This window comes from Apostichopus japonicus, chromosome 10, assembly GCF_037975245.1.
Source record: "Apostichopus japonicus isolate 1M-3 chromosome 10, ASM3797524v1, whole genome shotgun sequence".
In the NCBI taxonomy this organism is placed as follows: Eukaryota; Metazoa; Echinodermata; class Holothuroidea; order Aspidochirotida; family Stichopodidae; genus Apostichopus; species Apostichopus japonicus.
Window position 1 is genome coordinate 18,540,521 of NC_092570.1, and position 16,372 is coordinate 18,556,892.

The 16,372-nt window shown below is 36.3% G+C and overlaps 1 protein-coding gene across 1 annotated transcript in view; it reads left to right on the forward strand.

The window, feature by feature from the left end:
* The first annotated feature begins 938 nt into the window (after positions 1-938).
* LOC139974903 (uncharacterized) overlaps positions 939-16,372 on the forward strand; it is a 203,710-nt gene continuing 188,276 nt past the window's right edge. Inside the window, exon 1 of the mRNA XM_071982447.1 lies at positions 939-1,091. The gene's annotated coding sequence lies outside the window, so the exon portion shown is untranslated. The remainder of the gene's footprint in view (positions 1,092-16,372) is intronic.

A 16,372-nucleotide genomic window follows, 5' to 3' on the forward strand; every position in this document is an offset into this window, starting at 1 on the left:
GTAATCTTGCACTGGAGGTAGAACTGTTCCCTTCAGTGCCTCCCGTCCTGGCTCCAGGCCTGTGCATAATCACTGTTCTTTTCCACATATTTCGCAGTTGTCCTCCAACTTTGCAGAAAGATGGTTCACTTGCATGGTTAAAATGTGCTGAATAGGGAAAATCGTAGGGACCCGGAGCACACTTGACAACCTCCACACCCAACTAAAATATAACAACTTTAAAATTGGAACAGACTCGGAGAGAAATATTAGTGGTTCAAAGAAACGAAAAGTTGTATTTTCTTCCCGTTATTCTGTTGTTTCAATGTTTCGGCAGCTTCAATCGATGGTCCTACTCAGCTGTATTCCCCCTAACAATGCTCAACGCAGTTCACCACTTTACATATATGGATTTGCAAATGATAATAATATAATTTGGTTTATGTTTTAAGCAACAGCGAGGAGAAGAAAAACAACAATAGGCCTACACACACACACAAACAACGAAAATAAACCTAGAGAAAACAAGGCCAATGACCGTGGTTGTGTTCTGAAAAGCAATAGTTCAGCACTGAATTTATGTGCATCGGTCTTTGACAAACACGCAGACAGGTTGCTGGTATCACAACCTTCAACGCCTGATCGCCATACTATTTTAGTTTTAGGTTGATGTAAAGTAGAACGAATCGATTTTGTACTTCATTATGATCACACTCTGCCGACAAAAGTCAAGTGCTTTGATGTATGTAGGTTTGCACTCATTTTGAAACTTTGACAAAAAAGTGAATACTTCGGTTCGCTACATCTGTGATAACCACGAAAGCTTTTGTATTGGTTTTCAGCCACCGATACACGAACACTGGGGGTCATCACAAAGGTTGCAAAATATGCCATTTTGGAGCTAAAATATTCGTAATCTAGCATGGTAAACAATACAATTTTGGTCAACCTTCATCCAGGTGTCCGTATTTTGATGAGAAGCGCCCGCATGTTTACAAGCGCACCTGGCGACAGCGCTACTGTTATTGAATGTCTGCTCCGTTGCTTGATAGATTTACAGCTCGTAAGGATCTACACTTGTTTCAGTTCGTGACGTTCTCTTCATAAACAAGGTAAATTTCATCTTATCTAGAAGGATTAGTTAACTAAGTTCACTTCTGTAATTTCGTGTTAGTTTGGAGAATGGCAAACTAACAACATAATAGCCATGATTTAGCCTGCTGTCTGAATTTCTCCAAGTACAAATACTCGCTATGCTTAGGCTCGCCACTACCGCCAGGCCTACCGTTGGGCAGGATAGGTCCTAAGGCTAAGTTAGTCCTACATATATCTAAACGTAACTAACTAGGTCTAGGCTAGCCCCTAATTCTTGCTTATCCCATTAATTAGACATAGACAACAATTGTATAAGTCAGTGTTACTGGGTTCCCATGTTTACAAACACATAGACTAAGTTAATCATATGTACCATAACTACCAAACTACCACTAGTTAGTGTCATTCTTGGCAGTTAAAAACAAATCATTATAGACCTACTCTAGGCCTAGTATGAATTATCATTCTCATCAAGAAAATTAGGTCGATGCAAGTGACTAGTAGATGTGTATTCAAAACTTAGTGCATTGAAATATCCAAACTCAAGTTACAGTATGCAGTTCACTCTGTACTGGAACTGTGGAGAGCATATCACAACAAACTGTTTGTACCAAACAGGCATTAAGATGTACAAACTAGCCTGCCCTAGTCTAAAATCTAGGATTATTTGTACTGTAGCCTATAACTACAATCTACAGTCTAGCCCACATGTTTGTTTTATTGTACTACAGTTTTGAGAATACAGTTTTATTATGTCATATGGCTTAAGGGCTTGTAACAGGTCTGCAAATGTCATCATTTCAATCATATAGTAAGTACCTTGTTTATTGAATATATGCTGTTGAAGGTGGTCTTACAACTACATGGCATAAACAAAAAAGACTTGAAGAAGCATATCCCACCTTGGACTATCAGTTAGACAGTTTTCACAGCTATACTGAACATGACAAATCTTGAAGGTAAACATTCAAGCAATGGCCTTACCTTGGAAGGTCATTTGAGGACACAGATGCAGACAAAGAACAGAATTGCAATGAAAAGTTTAACTGTTTGTAATCTACTTTACACCCCATCCCATTGCTCATTGACACAAAGGACTGAAGGGTAAGTATTGATTCCAATTTGAATGGGAATTAATGGAAAGGGTGGCACAATCTATTCTGTACACTTAAGTGGTTTAAGACTGTTTATTGAAGGCTTTGTATAGTTGGTTTATCAAGCAGGTTTTTGCATTTAACTGCTAGTGGCTAACTTCTAGACTGCATTGGAAAGAATTGATGGTAACTTGAGAAGTATACTTGGGCTTTGTTCACATTTGATGATGCAAGGGATATCAGGAATTTTTGTTTTTCCCTTCGGCAGGAATTAAAGTTGATCTTGGATGCGGCCACATTTGAGAATGGGGTGGTGGATGAACTTTGAATGGAAGAGCATTACGCAAGCGCAAACAGTTCACGATGACTGTTCACAAATAAATAAGCTAGTTTCATTGTACTACAGCGCACTCCCATCTTGTTTATATATACTTGTAAGTAGCCAGAGATCTTGTATCTCATAATTCTTGAGCGTTCACACAATAATCCTGATCGCCCTTGCAGGGTCAGTCTCCTCCCTGAACGAGAGGTCAGAGTTGCAGGCTCTGATCCTGAGTGTACAAGTGTTCACACCATAAACTTGAGTACTCTTGCAGTATCAGATCCCCTTTGCATTCTTAAATGTGAACAAGGCTTTGGTATCTTGGCAGTAACTTCTTGGCAATCACATAGTTTTATGAGAAGGAAGTAAAGATTATTTTTAATTTATTTCAGTTGTCATATAAGTATCTAAAATATAACAATAAGAAAAATCTTGGTAGTCATTTGTCGTTTCTGGTTAGTGGAATAATTAGGTGAGTACCTGGATACCATAACAGCAACTTGATGTAAGGAAAAAAAGGTAATATGTTGCATATATATTTGTGGAGTGTCAACAGCATTTATCTCATATGCTTGAATTTGTTTGTTACACAGTTTGCATACCTATTAGTGCTGTAGATTAGGACCTGAAGCCACAACTGGCACTTAGCTAAGAATTAGTCAGCAGAAATGATCAGTTTTAAAATGTTGTTGTTGGAACAGTTTTAGCTATTTCAACTATTGTACAGTAGGTCCTCCTTGTCTCAAAACTAGTTACTTCCAGATTTCATCAAACAAATTTAAGATGCCAAGAATATCTGGCTCTCAAATTATTTGTGTATGCAATAATAATTTTTATTGCCTCTTAGATGTGTGGTCTCTCATGGAGATCTACTGTAAATGATATTATGAACGTCATGTCGGGCCATTCCATGTCTCATCCTATGTGTGATTTGCATATATATATATATAATGGTTTACCAGATGGTGAAATATTTTACCATCCCTATGGCTCGGTAGTCTGTTTAAAATATGAAAACCGAAAGTACACAGGATGGAAAGTTAGTTACTGAAAACAATGTCAGTTTTATGAAATGTCATAAACTTTAATGATAAAAGCAACATCATTTGCAAATATCACTTCTGTGAAAGACAATAAAGATATAAAAATCAGTGGAAGTTATTTAGTACAGCATTTTTGAAATTTCCTTTCAGTGGCTATTTGGAGTTGTTGTTAGTCATATTAAAGTATCACTGTAATAAAATCATGTTGGTTAATTTATGATGACGATGGGTCAGATTGCTTCTAGTCTGTTAAACATACATGATTCACTTACGGTTTGTGATTTAATGATTTATTTGAAAGACCAGCAAAGATACTGAAAGTGCTTACTACAGGAAGTATCATTTCAACTCTTAGGCAAGATCACAACAAAATACAGACAACATTACAATCCCCTCCACCAACTTTACAATCCTCCCCCCACCAACATTACAATCCCCCCTCCCACCAACATTACAATCCTTTTTACACTGAATGACCCCTCCTAGGGGTAGAATAGGGTTGCATCCATGAGTCTCCGATGCTCCTCATAAGTCTTTTGTGAGCATTTCAGAAGTGACACTAAATTGGGTTTGAAAACTTCTGTAAAGAATTTATGACTTACGCATTAATGAAAAGTACTACCAACCATAAGCAAATGTGTCAGATACCGTTGTTTTTGGTGGAGGAAGGCCATTCGAGGTCACCAGAGGTCAAAATGTGGAAATCTTGTGAACACGATATCTCAAGAAGGGAATCTAATGAATCTGATATGTAATTTGTGGATGCCCCATATTGAGTACAAGAACCCTATTGTTTTTGGTGGAGGTTAAAGGTCATTTTGGGGTCACCAGAGGTAAAACCAACTTATCTCAAGAAGAGTTACATCATCAAGTGTCATGCTTGATATGTAGATGTCCCATATTGAGTAGAAAAACCCTATTGATTTGGGGGAAGGTCAAAGGTCATTTGAAGTTACCAGAGGTCACATTCTATAAACCTTGTAAACACAATATCTCAATAAGGGTAACATCAAAGGAAAAATAAATCCTAGCCTTTTCTGCTAAGAGAATACAGTTTTGCAGTACGATTTTTTCGTCAGAAGCAACCCGAATGCTTGAAAACATTTCGTTTTGTGACGAGCCACCTATCGCATTTCAACAGAAAAAGTGTTGCCAATACCAACAAAAATTAAAATTGCACAAGCAAAAAGAAAGTTATATATTGTATTTGATAAAAAGTCTTGTTTTTCATTTATAATACATTCTATAACGTTTTAACTGTAGAAAAGTATTTTCCGAGTGTAAATGTGTGTGTTTTTTTAAATATCGAGGGTTTTACGACAGCTGTACTTGCACGACATTGAAACTTGAGTGTAACATTTCCTAAGCGCCGTTCACTATAACTAAGGCATTATCTAGTCAAATTTGTCTTCAGAAACACTCGGGATTTTTGAATAAAGGGAACATGTATGCATTTGGACCCTTGACTTCTATCAATTTGAGCTTGAATACACAGTGGAGGAACTGAGACAAGGAGACCTAGAGCTAAAACAGACGGCATCTGTGGCCGACACTAGCAGTATCTCTGATGCTAGTACTGCCAACACTAGTAACATTTCTGCGACGGAGGGGCAAGCCTGTTGCTTTTGTGCCTTTTGTATGTTCTCATTTCTCTGGAACCTTTTCCTGTCAGGAATAACATAATATTGATTTCCCTTCCCTGCTTTTTACTCCCCTTTCCTGTTAACACAAGCAAATTCTTGGCATTCTGGCATTTGGCACCAACTTCCAAAAATCTCTGAGAGCAAGTGTACACATCACATGCAAAGAGGAGAATTGTTTAACTTACGATGTGGCTCACTGACGTCATTTTTGAAGCGCCCTCGTTATTGAAATTAGCATAATGAGCCAAAAAATTCCTGGAAATATGGGGAAAGGTAGTTTTGACTATTTATTTCACAGAGGGTGTGAGAATAGTTGTCTCTATACTATGAGGTCACTGCAAAACCCCAGGGTTTATTTCTCCTTTAAATAGTATCATATTTAGCATGTGGATAACTCATACCAAGAAGATTAACACATATTTCCAATGGGCAAGGAATCACCAAGCCTTTTGACTTTCTCCTTTTTTTCTAATTTCAGAAATATAATTAAATAGTGTTTCACGTAGTAAATTTTAAACCGGGTACTCCACCAAGAGATATGGTTGGGTACCCCTTTACCCGCCATGAGGACTTTACCATGCTTGTAAATGTTGCATGCCCTAGTCAAAGCATGTTGTATTCAAGTGTAGTTGTATAGTTTCAATTTGCAGTAAGCTTTTAAACACATGTTATTTTCATAATAAAGTCCCTCACATTTTGATGGTTTTTGTAAATTCTAAAATCTTGAAATTCTTAACCTAATGTGATATAGGAGCATTGCTTTCAGTGACTACTCTGTTTTAACAGTTTTCCTGAAAATATATTAAAAAAAACATAACTTTAGCGAAAGTTAGGTTTCATCCCCGGTAGTGGAATTGTGACATCACATGTTTACAAAATGGCAGCTTGCTGACACGACTCTTAAACCTTGATTATCCCTTGAACAGTAACAAGTCTTCCTTAAAGAGATATTTATAGAGAGTTGTTCACCAAACACACAAAAACAATCTTGATCATATCAGCTAAAAAGTATGGTTAGGTTTGCTTCTCCTTTAATATACTGGTGAACTTATAAATCATCATTCCAAATATATTCTCTCTTCATTCTGCTTTAATTCTAATGGGTATTATTTGGAGTGTAACATCTCAATCCACACTCTTAAACCTCTCAGTATTAATAACACTGTTACCATGGAGTACAAGAATTTAATGTGTCTGGCAGTTTTGGTACATGTAAAAATATCATGTAAACACAAACCTTTAATGATCATCAGCCAAAAATGAGACCTTGCAGGTGAAAAAAAAGGAAAGAAAAAAAGTTTTGCTCAAAAGAATGTTTCAGCATTTAGAGTCAATGTTTTAAATGTATCTTTGACCTTTAGGAACTAGGTTTATGCTTTGTAAGAAAGCCTGAGCACTGTTATTTATGTTCTATTTTTGATGAATAAAAATCTTTCTTTAATACTGCTGTTGATGGTGAATGACATGCTGTAATAAAAGCTGTGGCTTGATTGATGGAAAGGTTCTGTTTAATATTGCAAGCCTGTATATAAATGCAGTATACTGCACTCATTTGTCCATTAATACCAGCCCTGTCAACCTGTCTTTCACAAAAAATGGGAGATTTGCAATTTTCCATCTCAAAAAAATCGGGAGCTTATGGCGGGGAAAAAGGGGGGAGAATTATGGCAAAATCCAGCTCGACCAAAGATAGCGATATAAAATATAACAAAGAAACATTTTGGAAATTAGGTTGTGAAGGTTCTCGTGCATACTTGCACAACAACACATCCATTGGCAATGTTGATTAAAGGCTACTTCAAAAGAAAATTGTCATCTTAAGTTGGCACTGCAGAAAACAACGTTCGGCATATGCCTCTCGAAGCATTGTATAACAACAATTTCCATCAAATCAAAGTGGTTTCTCTCCACGTTCCTAAATGCAGGTTAAAAACATACAGCACACGGCCCATTTCAGATTGCATCCTTAGGGAACCAAATTTGCCAGGAGATAAGCATTATGAGAGTGTGAGATTGCCTTAAGGGAAAACAAAGTACTAGAAACAGAGCAAAGGAAGAGTACCTGTACTAAAGTGCAAAAATGTATTAAAGCAACCTAGCACAGACAGTTTCCTGGCAACTTCATTAAATAAACCCTCCAGTCTCCTCTCCCCTTCCCCCATCAATCTCTTTCCTTCATCCTCTCCTTTCCCACTCCTCATCTTCAATAACCTTCCTCCCCTCCCACAAGCCTTCCCACGCCCCCCATTCATTCCTCCACTCCTAGATCACTTTCCATAATTATTGGTTGCATAATGAGCTGATGTCTAGTCAAGAGTGAAAAAAACAAAAAAAACAAAAACACAACCAATTAGAAATTAATTGTTTGCAATATAAAACTGTTGATATCTGCCTTGGGTGAGGCTTCACATCTATAGTGGCTCTCAAAGATGTGTCTTGAAGTAGTATGGTACAGTATTTGTTTGAACAGTACAACTTGTTTAGTCTCTTTTTTAAAGTGGTTTGAAAGATTCATTAAGTGGAATCCTTATGAACAATTTGCCCAATTTTCCAATCATAATTGTACAGAAACCATGATATAAATTGATAAAATTTTTTAGTGTTTTAAAAAAAAATAAAGGCATCACGATATTTAATGAGTCTGATGAACTTGGGTAATGTTATTCAGAGTCATTAACTTGGTAATCTGTTAGATTTCTTTAGGGTGGAGGGGAGAAATTGTAATATTGGAGAATTTTTTAAAGGTTGTCCCCACCCCTGGAGGGAATTGCAGTTCAACTGTTATAAATGTCAAGTAAAAGCAAACATGCCTTTTTGTATTTGGTTTAGATTTCTATGAGGGGAGGAATGACTTTATAATGAGTTAAATTAACGATGAATTGAACTTCGAGCCTAGGAGGAGGAGATCTAGTTTTTCATAGGATATACTTAATTTTTAATTTTAAAGTTTTTGCTTTCAACAACATAAATTTAATCAAACTGAATGGTTTGTTTTAAATAAATCAGTTTGAGTCATTGTTTACTATTTTTAATACTTCACAAATTTCTCCATTATTTGGTTACACTGCAATCATTTTTGGTTGTCCCATGATGAGTAGATGTGCCTTATTGTTCTTGGTTCTCATCTCATGAATACTAATGAGTGGGTGGGACGCGACATAATTTCCTAACATTTCCAACTTTATGTCATTAGTACTCATCAAATTGCAATAAATGGCTTTAAAACAAGACAATACCCAAATGTTCCATGGTTTTCATCCTCGGTTTGTCACATCATATTCATTTTGTGCATATCATTAATATTAAGCAGTGAACATAAAAAATTCTTCATGATATATCTCTGAAATATTGTGCATGTCTAATTAGCTTTATACATCTGTACTTCGATAATACAATGTAAATATATATAGATACATGCTTATGAGATCATAAAATTTGACCTCATTAATATTCATGAATGTGTCTCTTTTGAGTGTGACTTTGACATGGACTTTGCCATTTTCTGGTTGTGGATGAAAAGCTTTTCGATAATTAACAAATAACTTTTCGCTTACTTTGCGCAGACGATAAATAGATGTGGCAGGATATTTGTCCTAATTTCTCTTTTCAGGAAAGTTCCTTTTGTTTTCCTTTATTCCATGTAATTGTTATATTTAACACTTCCTCCTTTGTTCTTAACCTTATTCCATGTTCAATCAAAGGTTGTTTGTGGCCAACTTGTGGGCGGGAGATGAAAAGGTATCCCGACTGCAACGTGTGTAAGATTTGTTTTTCCCTCTTACCCTCTTCACATTTTGATCAAAATTTCATTGAATTTGATTTTTTTTTTTTTTAGTCATGTGTGGGTGTACATTTTGTATTGTATGATTTGTTTAATATGGAATACAGGTTTCCAGTTAATTTGTTGACTAAGAGTTGTCTAGCATGAATTTTACAAAGTGATGCCTGAACTGTTGTGTACCCTCAGGCATCATCGAAACACGGGCAGCTGAAATCACTCCAATGCTGTTTGGGTTCCAGTAAATCACAACTTCTTTTATAATTTGTCCTGGAGAGAGAGAGAAAAAAAGCCAGTGTCACGTACTTGAATGGCAAACAAATCTTGTAATAATATGGAGGAAAATTCTCTTGTAGTTTCTGTACAGACACCAAAAGTGACATCTTTGTTTAATAAAAAAGTCCTAAATTTTTGGAATAAATTTGTCAATTTTTAAATAACAAAAATGGCCTCATATAGTTGTGTGTTGTGTTGTATTCTGATTGGTTATATTAGTATGCTATGGATGGGTTATGAATAACAAACATAGCATAAAGTTGTGTGTTATGTTGTATTCTGATTGGTCATATTGTCATACTATGGGTGGGTCCTGAGTGACAAGCATAGCATAAAGTTGTGTGTTATGTTGTATTCTGATTGGTCGTATCAGCATACTATGGGTGGGTCCTGAGTGACAAGCATAGCATAAAGTTGTGTGTTACAGTATGTTGGTCATATTTATTTGGTCATAATAGCATGCTATGGGTGGGTTATGAATAACAAACATAGCATAAAGTTGTGTGTTATGTTGTATTCTGATTGGTCATATTGTCATACTATGGGTGGGTCCTGAGTGACAAGCATAGCATAAAGTTGTGTGTTATGTTGTATTCTAATTGGTCGTATCAGCATACTATGGGTGGGTCCTAAGTGACAACATAGCATAAAGTTGTGTGTTATGTTGGTCATATTTATTTAGTCATAATAGCATGCTATGGGTGGATTATGAATAACAAGCATAGCATAAAGTTGTGTGTAATGTTGTATTCTGATTGGTCATATTGTCATACTATGGGTTGGTCCTGAGTGACAAGCATAGCATAAAGTTGTGTGTTACAGTATGTTGGTCATATTTATTTGGTCATAATAGCATGCTATGGGTGGGTTATGAATAACAAACATAGCATAAAGTTGTGTGTTATGTTGTATGCTAATTTGTCATATTAGCATACTATGGATGGGTTAAGAATAAGAAGCATAGCATAAAGGTGTGTGTTATGTTGCAGTCTAATTGGTCATATTAGCATGCTATGGTTTGGTCCTGAGTGACAAGCATAGCCTAATGCTATGTGTTTTGTTATATTCTGATTGGTCATGTAATTAGCATGCTATTGATGGGTTATGAATAACAAGCATAGCATAAAGTTGTGTGTTATGTTGTATTCTAATTGGTCATATTAGCATACTATGGGTTGGTCCTGAGTGACAAGCCTATATCCTTTGAAGTTTATTGCTGTTTCATGATTCTGTGTACAAAATTGATGGAATAAAGAGGGTGTATACATATCTATCTGTTATTTGTGAAGGATTTTCCACTCTTTGACTTTTGGATAATCTGACCTTGTTATAAAAGTGACAAGTGAAGAAGATGAACGAGGCAGCCATGTGGCTGTTAGCTTTTTATGATCACTCGGGGTATCAAACAGCAGTCACATTTTACCTATTTGCAGCAGTCATCAGTCGCCCTCTACGTGCCATATTTACATAATCCTGTCATAACATTGCAGAAACTCCTAGCCTGCAATAGTGAATTGCCACTCCACGATTTACTACCTCTGTTCTTAAATGTCATCGTAAACCAAGAAAAAGACGTGCCATTTTAGAGGCCGTTTCCTGACAGAGGGGAGACTCTTCTTCTTTTTTTTTTAAATGACTGTCAGCTTTGCTTTTCGAATGTCCATGTTAGAACTTGTTTAAGAGGGGCCCACCATTTCTGCGGTCTGTGTGTGTGTATCCCCGGTTTTCTGACGACTAACATATTTTTTTTTGCCCTTTTCCTATTCATTCATGTCACTTAATGTTAGAAGCTTGGAAGAGGGATTCAATTTGCACAAAGTGTGGTAAAAAGAGCAATCTAGTTGATTAGCAAAGAGTTGTAGAAATCTTGAGGGTTATTCAGATATGTGGATTTCTTGTCATTGAATGGACAGACCACCTGTATGGCTATAGGGTTAAGGCTTTAATATCAGATGATCAACATTTTGGATGACATTAGGCAGAATTATAGTCTTGATATGTTGAAGTCCAACAAAAAAGGGAAAAGTTTGCAAGTACCATTTCTCTAGCTATTCCAGTTTTCAAGATATTTACCTTTAAAAATATGCTAAATCACTGGATAATGCAGACCACATGTTGACAGCTCCTAAGTGCCTGGCCCTGTAATGTCAGTGTTGAAATCTGTTTTTTTGTCAATTATAATAATAACTCAACTGAAACCATGTTCAGATTATAACTTTCACACTGCACCCCCAAAAAGTCGAACCCAGGTAAAACATAAATGTTTTGTAATATTTAACCGTTGAATAAACTTCCTGCTTGGTAGGTAGATCCACCAAGTAGTGATTATGAGAACCCTGGTTGAAATTGATGGAGGTCAAATGTCATCTATAGCTCAAAGTCCAGATAAACCTCGTAAAAACACAATACACAGTTAGCTCTTGGATTGAACTTCTTACTTGGTGTGTGGATTCATCCACCTCATTAAAATCTATGTTTGTTTGCAGCTTACAATAAATGTTCGCGTATATAAAATTTGGCAAGGAATCAAGAAGCCTGTTTATAGCGTTTCTCCTTATCAGACATTGCCACATTAGAGATGAGTAAGCAGATATCAATGTGGGGAAATGGATTAAGCATGTTCTAGGCCTAGAAATTTTGGCTAGTTTACTGGCTAAATGCCAATAGGTTTTACCCGTTTTCAAGCCGAATAAAAAAAAAAATCACTGTCAGGTTTGTGCCAGTGGACAATGAGAACAAACAACACATGTATGTTACTCTTGGTTACAATAGTCAGTTGAAGAATGGACATGATTTCCGTACCAGCTCTGTAAATCTTGCTTACTATCAGCAAATATTATTGGGCTGTTCTCAAAGGAGCCTGTACAAAATTAATTAATACTGATGTGTGTTGTAATTGAGGAAAATGCCAGTGAGAACTTAATTTGTTGCCCGTAAGAGTTTTTTTAAAGCATTGGCCATGTTTTTTAACAAGTGGCTAAAAATTGTGGAATTATTGGACATCCTGCTTGTCAGTGAAATACAGATTTCAGCGTAGACGGATCTGTAAGCCAAGTTTGGGTATGTTAAAGTTTAGTGACCATTTCTGGACTTTCTAGCACCTTAAGATCTGGCAATATTCTGGTCACCTTCATAAGACCATTACATGTATGTGGCTAACCTTCACAATCGATGAAAAGCCAATGTAGGGTTGATGTTTATATTTTTTTTATGATTTGTACTAATATAAGCTCACTGTCCATCAACACTGAACTAATAATGTTATCACTTTTTTTATTCATTTAACCTGTGGATCCTTAATCAGAGATACACAACAATCATTAGTCTTTTGAGAAACTTACGAAAAGAAAAACTCTGCAGAAAATTGGGTAGGTCCCTCCCCCTAAATGGTATAGATTTGGAAGGAGGATTAATTGAGTGGGCGGAGTCTCGGATGCAGGATAAGGGGTGCATGGGCGGAGCCTCAGACGCAGGATTAGGGGTGCATTGCTAAAATGAGACCAGATAGTAGGTTTTAGAAAAATGCATATAGATTGGAGACTGGTAAGTTTTGTCACTTTTAAATTCCCAACCCCAGTATGTGTTTGGGGATTAGGAACTACAGATAATATTGTTTCACTTCCTCACACTTTCATTTTGTGGAATAATATTTCAAAGATGTATTCTTAAATATTTAGTATGAAATCAATTATCCTTGAAAAGCATCAATGTGATTGAGTTAACTTATACGTACTAAACGTTAAGTTTGTGGAGGTGACTTCTATTGCGACTTCAAGCATTTTAATCTCTGAGTTTTGCCTTAAACATTTTCTGCTTCTTTATAAACAAACATACTACTTTAAAAAAAATCATTATTCAGTTTTCAGAAACTGACGTTTTCAAGTTTAATTTTAGTGATTGTGATTTTTACGCAAATCTAGTAAACAATTCATAATGCGTAAGTTTGTCATGTCTTCTCATATCCTTTTCCGAGCAAAGCATATTGGAAAAGTCTCTATATACTGTATCTATAAAATAGTTTGAAGAAGAAGAAATGAATGGAAGATTAAAAAATATGAGGAGGAAAAATTCCCAGACGTCTGGACTGGGGGGGGGAGGGGAAGAAGAACATAGATAAAAGCAGAAGAAGGGAAAGCATAACTCAGCCTGGTTTTATGTTTTGGCATATATTTTTCATTTCTAGGAAGACTTTAAATTGAAGCTACTCTTTGCTGATTAAGTTTCTCTCATTGTTTGTTTTGGAAACCAAATAATGATTTTTGGTTACAAGCCTTCGGCTATAAATTTGAACTATATTTAAGTTAAAATGAAAGAAAATTGGATATATCACAAAAAAAGGAAATTGGATATCAATGATTTCATACCATTAATATGAGAACGAATGTCATTAATAAGAGATGAACCACATAATGGAATGAAAAAAATGGAAAAGATGAGAATTTTTCTCGAAATTTGCTCGGTGTGGTTAAAAACAAAGGGAAATGTTTTTTTTTAATTGGGTAAGTTAATGGATTTGTATACCTAGGTTGATTTTTGCAATGATTGCTACAAACTTATGTGGGGAAAAGCCTGTAGCACATTGAAACACATCACAATCTAGATCGACCTACGTGGCAAAAATGGAAGGTTTGGGAGAAAATGATTGTTTAGCATTTCATGAATAGTTGAAAGCACTTAGTGGTTAAAATTCGTCTACCTTACCCTGTCTATACCAGTACTAATTCACTATATTTACTGGATATCTGATAGTTGATTTTAAGGTAAATTTTATAGCTAAAATTTCACAAGTTTTGTCACCGGTTAAAGAATACAACTGCTTAAAACATTTACTGTCTAAAATAAATTTCCACTGGCATTTATTGGGCTCAAGTAATACAAGGATTTTTGTATGGTACAAAAATCATTCAATTTTTTGACTTACCATTATGTTTCATTATGTTATCAATTTCTACTGGCACAAAAAAAAATGTCTGGCAAACAGCAAATTCTATCGGCAGTTTAGCCAGTAAATGAGTTACAAGGCCTGGTAACCTGTATATTGCCCCCAAATACACAATTTACTTAATCAACAAATTGGGATAACTGGAGTCTGCATGGCTATAGTAAGAAAAGAACAGAAAAGTTAACCATTTTTATCTTGCTAACATTTGGGGTTTTACTGATGGATGGAAGGGTAATTTTTTATCGCGTAAAATACGTGTTGAGGAAAGACACAGGCAAAACTCAACCATTTGTCAGTGATTTGGAGGCACCGAAAGTGGCAAAATTAATATGTTTTCAGAGAGAGTGAACATACAAAGAACAAGTGGAACAATTAGGTATGAGGAACGATCTCTGGAAGAGAGATGTCCTGTCGGGAAACAAAATATTGCTAGTTGGAAATGTAAGACATGGTAAAGGATAAGGGACCATACAATGAAGAAAGAATGATTCATATATTTAACCATTTAAGACCTTATAATGCTTTGTGTTAAAATGTGGTTTTCTGGCACATTTAAATGCTTTGAGAGATTTATTTTGGGCTCAACTGCAGGAAGTATAACCCAGCATAGAGCTCAAGTGTTATTTGTACAGGTTACATACTTTGTAGTTATTATCTTTGGGAGTTCAAACAAGAAGGAGATAAATAATCATCCCATCAGTCATTTAATGTTTATAGCTCAGATATCAGCCTGCCTGGCTTATCAATCAGTCAGTTAAAATAGTCAAAGTCAAACAATGAGTCAGTTAAACAGTCAGTCAGCTCTTTTAGTCAGTCAGTCAGTCAGACAGTCAGACAGTCAGTCAGTCAGTCAAAATAGTCAAACAGTGAGTCAGTCAAACACTCAGTCAGCTCTTTTAGTCAGTCAGTCAGACAGTCAGTCAGTCAGTCAGTCAAAATAGTCAAACAGTGAGTCAGTCAAACACTCAGTCAGCTCTTTTAGTCAGTCAGACAGTCAGTCAGTCAAAATAGTCAAACAGTGAGTCAGTTAAACAGTCAGTCAGCTCTTTTAGTCAGTCAGTCAGACAGTCAGTCAAAATAGTCAAACAGTGAGTCAGTCAAACACTCAGTCAGCTCTTTTAGTCAGTCAGTCAGGCAGTTTTTTCACTTAGTCATTCCAGCCATCAGTCAAACAGTCAATTAGTCTGTTCTTTCTGTCAGTCAGTCAAATATCAGTCAGTTCTTCTGTCAGTCAGGCCAGCAGTGAGTCTCTCAGTCAAACAGTCTGTCAGTTCTTCCAATCAGCCAGTCAGACAGTTAATCAGTTAGTTCTTTCTGTCAATCAGCCAGTCAAACAGTCAGTCAGTTCTTTCTGTCAGTCAGTCAAACAGTCAGTCAGGCCAGCAGTCAGTCAAGCAGTCAGTTCTTTCTGTCTGTCAGTCAGTCAGTCAGGCAAACAGTCAGTCAGTTCTTTCTGTCAGTCAGCCCAGCATTCAGTCAGTCAAGCAGTCAGTCAGTCAGTTCTTCTGTCAGTCAGTTAAACAGTCAGTCAGTTCTTCCAAGCAGTCAGTCTGTCAGTCAATCAGTCAGTCAGAGTTCTTTCTGTCAGTCAGCCCAGCAGTCAGTCAAACACTTAGTCAGTCCAGCAGTCAGTCAGGCAGTAAAAGACCTAGAAACGTATGGGTGCCTCATGACTTAGACTCTTGTGTATAAAGCCAGGGAGTTGCCTTTGAAATGGTAACTCCCTGATAAAGCTACTGTAGGTAGATAAGGCACCCCATTGTAATTTAATATTGCCTAAAACCAGAAATTTACTTTTTTGGGGTTTTGATTTTACTTTTTTGTGTGTGTAGGGATGGAAGTTGGATGGGGCTGGGGGGGGAGAGAAGTGTAGGGGAAGACATTTCTAGGAAAATTCAAGAGAAGACATTCAGATTAGGCATGAATTCTGAATGTATCCAAGTTTACATAGTAAATATAATTGTTGGATGCTGCCACCATTTTTTCCTTCCGTTTGCCAGTTGTGGTATCTTCCATAGTCTTTGTTTAACTGTTATATTTGTGCAATGTTCATCAGTTGACACTATCTTAAATATCTGATTTGTTGATTTTGACTTTATTTATAGTCAAGAGGAAGTAGTCATTACCTGAAGTGAGTTGTTAGCAGAATCAATGATGATTGTACAGTTTTAGAAGAAAAAAAATGGTAAGGTTAGAAATT